This window comes from Acyrthosiphon pisum, chromosome X (assembly GCF_005508785.2).
Source record: "Acyrthosiphon pisum isolate AL4f chromosome X, pea_aphid_22Mar2018_4r6ur, whole genome shotgun sequence".
In the NCBI taxonomy this organism is placed as follows: Eukaryota; Metazoa; Arthropoda; class Insecta; order Hemiptera; family Aphididae; genus Acyrthosiphon; species Acyrthosiphon pisum.
The window spans coordinates 111,226,486-111,233,732 of record NC_042493.1 but is presented as its reverse complement, the minus strand read 5'-3'; the positions used below and the strand labels follow the sequence as shown (position 1 = coordinate 111,233,732).

General features: G+C 29.0%; 1 protein-coding gene and 1 long non-coding RNA gene across 2 annotated transcripts in view; both read left to right on the top strand.

Moving 5' to 3' along the window:
• Positions 1 to 3,848: 3,848 nt before the first annotated feature.
• LOC115033363 lies at positions 3,849 to 5,388 on the top strand. Its single transcript, XR_003838681.1, has 5 exons — positions 3,849 to 4,090; positions 4,162 to 4,301; positions 4,362 to 4,427; positions 4,712 to 5,160; positions 5,232 to 5,388. It is a non-coding gene; the product is annotated as an uncharacterized LOC115033363 (long non-coding RNA).
• Positions 5,389 to 6,230: 842 nt separating this feature from the next.
• LOC100574205 overlaps positions 6,231 to 7,247 on the top strand; it is a 5,585-nt gene continuing 4,568 nt past the window's right edge. Inside the window, exon 1 of the mRNA XM_029485740.1 lies at positions 6,231 to 6,415. The gene's annotated coding sequence lies outside the window, so the exon portion shown is untranslated. The remainder of the gene's footprint in view (positions 6,416 to 7,247) is intronic.

Here is a 7,247-nt window from a genome sequence, read left to right as displayed (position 1 = left end):
CACGTCACTCTGTGTAGTAACTGTCATTTATTACTGAAGAAGCATTTAAATAAACTACAAAGTATCTTTCATCTGTCTACATTCATTTATAACTATCCTGTCAACATCTTCATCATCAACACGAGCGGTCTCGCTTCTGCAAAATCATAATATACTCGTAGTTAACGGCTATCAGAATATTAATCTGACCAGCCAATCAACGAGAATATTACAAATTTATGTTTGCTTGTTAGATATATTTACCCATAATTTAAAGTATGTACAGAATATATATTATCGTACTACAGTACACTAAACATTTTTCTATCTGTGTCGTCTTTTAAATTATAAAACAACTTTGACTAATGAAAACAGTAATTAATACCGTAAGTTTTAGTAAGTGTGTTTTGTTTTTTTTAAGTATAATATAATAATATTAATTGATCAATAAGAATAAAAACATAAAGCCACGGCCACTTAAGTATCTTCTAAGTCCGTGATTTAAGCCATGGATTCGATGATGAAAGATTATTATCTGTTTGAATCGGTATCATTTTTGAGATTAAAAATATTTTGACTATCGAATGATTTGGGAAGGAAGATTTGGTTTTTACGATTTTGTTTTGCTGCGAGTCGCCGGCGCGCCGTCATGATATAACTACAGGCCGACGATAGAAACGGATATTTCACAATTCTGATTACTTTATTACTTTTTTTTGTATAGTAATGAGCTCTGACGGAATTCGTCATTAGTTCCTATTAGGATATTTCGCCGGCAATTAGTTTCAGAAGTGTGGACTTAGGAGGAGGCACAGATAATAAAGATAATAATGTTTATGCGTGGAGGTACCGACCCTCGCCACAGGAGTATTGATAATGTTATCAACTTGCGTATTTATATTAATAATATTGCTAAATTAATTGTGTTTTTTTTTACTGTTCAACTTCCTATTTTTCGGTGTTATTATAATGTAATTTAAATAAACTATCATAAATTATAACAATCATTAACTACACAAAATTCACCGTTCGTGACCGTGTCATTCAGACATGTTATAAAGACAACGAAGACGTACCGTCAGAAGAGTGACAATCTGGACGACCACGATTTTATAACGAGGTACAGACTCACTAAATCAACAGCTCTATCGATTCTGGAGAAAATAAAGGAAAGCCTTGAGTATGAAACAGACAGGTTAGTAAAATTCTTGTCAGCATGACGTACCTAACTAGAACCACGTAGGTACAAGTTATAGGTACAGTGGTGTAGCTTCAGGAGGGGGGGGGGGGCTGAACACATTGAATACATACTAGCAAAGATAGATAGCTGAAAAGTGTTAATACTTATACTACATTTTTAAATATTTTAAATACAGCTTGTTAAGACTTTTTTAGCGACTATCATAGACCATTAAAATAATTTTTAAATTTTCTTAACATTACAGCCCCCTCAGCCCCTTCTCTGGCTACGCCACTATTATTATATATATTTAATATTTTATAAATCACTTGAGGTTTAGCTTCAATGAGATTTTAACAAAAGTACGAAGCAATATTATATTATTGAAATGTATAATTGTATCTTGCCTGTAAGACGGATTCAAAGCATGACAATTTGTTTCTTTTCTATAGCTGAATTACTGTATATCTTCGATCAATCAGCTCTTTGATTTTACACAACCGGATGCTTTCAAACCACTGATGGAGATCTGTGTGGCTTAAGTTCCTCAACAGTGAATAGGATAGTGCACAAAGCAGGCTGTGCTATTGTTTCACTACGTAGCACCAATATATTCATTTTTTTGAAACACCAGAGTAAATAAGACTGATTCAGTTACATTTTTACCGAATGGCCAAGTTTCCAAAAGTTGTTGGTGCCATTGACTGTACTTATGTCAAGTTGTGGCAATTACCAAGTATTTTCTAACCATTAACACTTACCTATCTCCAATTAGTAATTTCTCTACTAGTACCAATAGGTAGACAAGTAGACACATTCAGTGGCATGGCAAACTTAAATATTATTGAAGGCCAGCAATTGTTTTCCAACACCCAACTCACCTACCAATGTACCTACTCGTCGTTTATACTAAAAATAAACACATTATTTCCCTACGTTCATAATTTATTAGTAACACAAAAATTTACTATCAAATATGTATATTACTCATCTATAGGTACAGTTTCCAAGGCGTGGCTTGCCGCAATGACTGGTCTGTTATGAAACAGCATTATAATGGCTGCGGCCGACCACTGTACTGGTCCGAGAGCAGTATATAGTGCGGGCAGTCGCTGCAGTCAGCTGTTGCGGGTAGCCGTACCTTGGAAACCAAACCTCTAGAGACAAAACATGTTGATATTTGATATTTTTGGTTTTTAAAAACACTTAATCACTATCGACCTTTATCAATGTTTTAAAAATCTTAAATTTTGAGTTTTGGAAAATCCAAAATATGTATACATTTTATGTAGATCGTTACAAGACTCCAATTAATATTAATAGTTTATAGCACAGGTATTCAAACTTTTTCATCCCAAGGCTCCTTTGAGTCTTCACAAAATGTTGACGGCTCCCAAATTAAAAATGACTGATAATTTAACTCGCGACTAATACTGCCAAACACGACATACGCATTGATAATTTAACGTAGGCAGTTGATGGTATCGCTGTCTCTAATGCGACTTACGCGATCAATTAAAGCTATACTTAGCGAATGATTATAGTAGACTGTAAACAATCCAACGTTTCCCAACCGGTGTGCCTCAATGATAATAAAAAACGTTTTTCGTAAAAATATTTTAAAATATTTATTGGTTTTCAATTATATGATGTGGCTCCCTTCGATAACTCTCGCGACGCCCCTGGGAGCCGCGACGCACAGTTTGAATACCTCTGGTTTATAGTCTTAAAATAAAATCTTACCGTTTCTCCAAAATCAACAACTAAGCAAGATTTTCAACATTTTCTATTGTCACTTACGTTTTTTCAAAATTGCCCGAAGGTCTGTAGAAGAAGTCCTCAGTGGATTTTAAATTACACTACCAGTTTGGGAAGCATTACTAGCCCAGGACGATATCTCTATTAATTATATACCAATACCTACAAACCCAAGGAAAACACAGCCAAGTAGAAGGCAACAGACGTTGGTCATTTTGAGCGGTAAATGAAAATTATGTACTGTATTTTTATGCATAGTTGTAAAGAAAAAAGTAATACTTATCAAGTAAATGAGATAAATTTTAAATGCTAACTCTTTTATTTTTATTTTGTTGCATAATCAGATTGGCTACACGGGATAAAGAATAATAAGCAAAGCCTCGAGCAAAGCAAACAATGAAAATGTATTTTGTAATAATATTTGATTACAATTCAAAGTTGTAATATAAATATCTAATAATTTTTATAAGTTATAATAGTTACATGATTTTCACGTGTGTATATTTTTTGTTGTAAATTTATAATATTAAAATAGGAATCCAATAAACTGCTAGACTTTTATTTTATTCGATCAATTCTTATATTGTATTAAAACAAATAAATTATATTGCAACTTAATTTGAAAAAAAAAATTAATATTTTAGAAGACAAGATAAATAATGAAATATTCTAATTAAAATTTGTAGGTCTGAGAACTAAAGTATAATTAAAAAATAATAGTAAGAAATTGTATGCAATATGTATTACTTACTAATAAGTTTACCAAAATTATAATATACAATACATAGAAAAATAATGTATAAATGTGTACTTAACTTACAAAAGAAAACAATTGTATACTTAAATTAATTTGAAATAAAAAACCAACTGGTGGTTAATATTTAAAAAATTAAAAACAAAAATTAAAAATAATATATCTTATTCATAAAAAATAAATTATCACAAAAATAATTTTTTATAAACTGCTAACAGTCTAAATAAATTGTTCTTCATACTTTTTTGTAGCTGAAATATCTCCATTTGTAATTCATATTCAATTCTATGCTCTTAGAGAGGTATAGAGTTTTAACTTTTCTGCGTCAATTAGATGTTTAGAAAAGAACAAATTTAAGAATACTATGTTCCAGCCACACGCTATCTACACTATCTACATGCTACCTATACTATTCCTTGGTATATAAGAACTAATATAACATTCAACAGCAACAACTTTTTTACCACCTTTTATTTGTTTTTATATTCAGATAGAAAAAATGAAAAGATAATTGCGATGTGAGTGCGTCTTCAGACCTGTTGACTAGTGACAAGATTTGAATCTTTACTTATTCAACTAAGACAGTGTCTTGTGGCTCAAATACTTCACTATAAATTACTGATGATCCTGGTAAATATATTTTATATTTATTTTTAAAATTTGTTTTTATTGCTAACTTTATACATTTAGGTTGTTCAAAATCATGCACTACTGAAACTTATAGTAATAATGAAATATTTGCTCTTCAATTACCTGGTAAGTTAATATGAAATGCATTTATAAAAAATATTTAATATAATATTTTTAAATTTTGTTTAGGAGTTCATGATATTACATGGGGTAGTAAATATTATCTAGATTTTTCACTATGATGATAGACTACATCAGACTACACTTTTTATCTTAGGACATCATCATAGTGAAAAATCTAGATATTTATGGGTTTCATAAGTCCTAGTAAGATTCAATCATACAATTTTAATAAACTGTAAATATATAATTTTGTATATACATACTAAAGTTAATTAAATTCGATTTAGGTTCTTCAAAAGGTAATCAAACTCTTACAGTTTGGTCTGGAGTAATACCCAGAAAAGTTTTGTCACGGCATCAATTGAAAAACAAGAAAGAAGCTTGTCTTAAAGCTAGAAAAAACTTTCTGGGCCTGAACAACACGGGGAATCAATGAATACTTATTCAAATTAAATACATATAGCAACTGGTATTTGTAACCCACAACTTGAGATATTCCATATCAAACTTCTGATTCGTATTCATCAACACAAACCAGTCGTTAAATAAGCCTATTGTGCCTGAGGCATGTTTAGTTTAAATTAGTTAGTATAGATATTATAATAATTAATAGTATATTTATTTTATTTATTTCCAGTTACAAGCATTTATATATTTGTTTCCACACAACAATATGGCTTTGGAAAATGTATTTTATAATAAACTCACAACTAACTGTACACCATAAATTTGAGCAGTAGGTATCCTTTACAGTAATTGTATGTGCTAATTAAAAATAATTTGATTTATTTTATTTTATTTGATTAGTGTTGTGTTGACAATTACTGTATGAATATGGTATGGAGTGAAATGTAATGAACTAACAACTTGAGATCAAAAGGTGCAATGAGGATATCACTTCTGACTTCTATATAGAATGGATTGTTGGATAAACATAAATTTTTTTTTTATAGTAAGTAATTCTTCTTATACATTAAACATAAACTAAATAAGTAAAACACTAAATGCTGTGCCACTTGAAATATCAGACTGCTGACTATCAGTTATGTAGATGTATGAAATACATGACTATGGTGTGGTTACAAATTGTGTCTTAAAACTATATGTGGTTATTTAAATACCTTAAAAACATTTTAATAAAAATGTAATAATAATTTAAACATAATTAAGTCACTTTTTGGTGGTAATTAACTACTTTAACTATTTTTGCCTATAACACGTATATATAAATGCCAGTTTATTCACAATTTTGTAATGCATTTTGACACAATCGTGATGTTTTGTAATAAAATATCATGATGCTATGCGTTATGCTGTGCTATATGTTCTCTGGGAACATTTTCATAGCCTTCAGGAGACCAATTTAAAAACTTCTGAAATAGTATCTAAACGCAGTCTTACAGTAACCTTAACACATACATTATTGTTTAAAATAAATTATTACATGTTAATATCAGTATGTTTTCATAGTTGATTAGTTATTTAAATAGTTCCTAATTTCTTAAGTGTTCTTATTTCACATTCACTCATACTAGACATTTGTAAACAAAACATTGTTTCACCTACCTAAATTCTATATTTAATATTTCTATATATTATTTTAATTCAATGATTTCTGAGAAAATAAACAGAATAAATTATAAATATCATAATTAACAATTTGGCCTTTTTTTAGGAATGCAAATTATTGCTATCTTGCGTCAATACAAAGAACACAACACCCAGCTTAAACTTATAGCTTAAACTAGTAAGAACTCATATCATAATAATTAACAGTGTATTAATTTTATTTATTTACAGATTTAAGGATTTATATATTTGTTTCCACACAACAATATTGCTTTGGAAAATGTATTGGTATATAAATATGGTATGAAGTGAAATGTCATGAACTAACAACTTGAGATCAAAAGTTACAATGAAGATACAAGTTCTGACTTTTACTATGAATGGATTGTTCATATTAATATCTTTTTTTTTATATATATAAAGTAAGTTATTCTTCTCATACATTAAATATAAAATAAATACCCAAGTAAAACTCAAAATGCCGTCCCACTTTGAATCAGATTGTGGACTGTCAGTTATGCATGAATAAATTAAATTTAAAGTCAAATAATATATTAAATGTATTACTAATGTGGATACAAATTGTGTTTAGAAGCTATGTTCATAAAAAAGTAACTTAAGTAATTTAATTACTATTTTGATATACAATTAGTGTATATGGGGCACTTCAGGACACTTTCATTTAAATGCAATATTTCCTAAAATATTTTTTATAGAAATTGAAATGCAATATTCCTAAAATATTTTGCATTTTCGTGAAACGCAATAATTATTAAAATATTTTTCAAAAATCTGAAATGCAATATCCCCAAAACATTTTTTAATAGAATTGTTCTGTGCAAAAAGATCACAAAATTGAAATGCAATAATAATTAAAATATTTTCCGCAAAACTTATATTATTAATAATTAAAACCGCAATGCAAAATATTTTTTAATAGAATTGTTCTATTAAGAATAAAAGTCCCATAAGTGCGCCCATATACTACTTTTTTTGGTTTATATATACTACTATTATTTATAAGCAATTTTGCCTTAGGATTTTAAAAGTTATACAGTTTTTTAAAAATATTCCATAGAGATTTTGTTTTTGTTGAGTTGATGAACAAATGCCATAGATTTTAGAGGTTGATTTTCTGAGCCAATGGAATATATTTGTGAGATGATGATTCCTGTTGAGTTGTTTGAAACTGTTTGAGATGTAGAAAATATGCCATAGATTTTGCGAATTGATCTTAATATCTCAGAAGTTGGG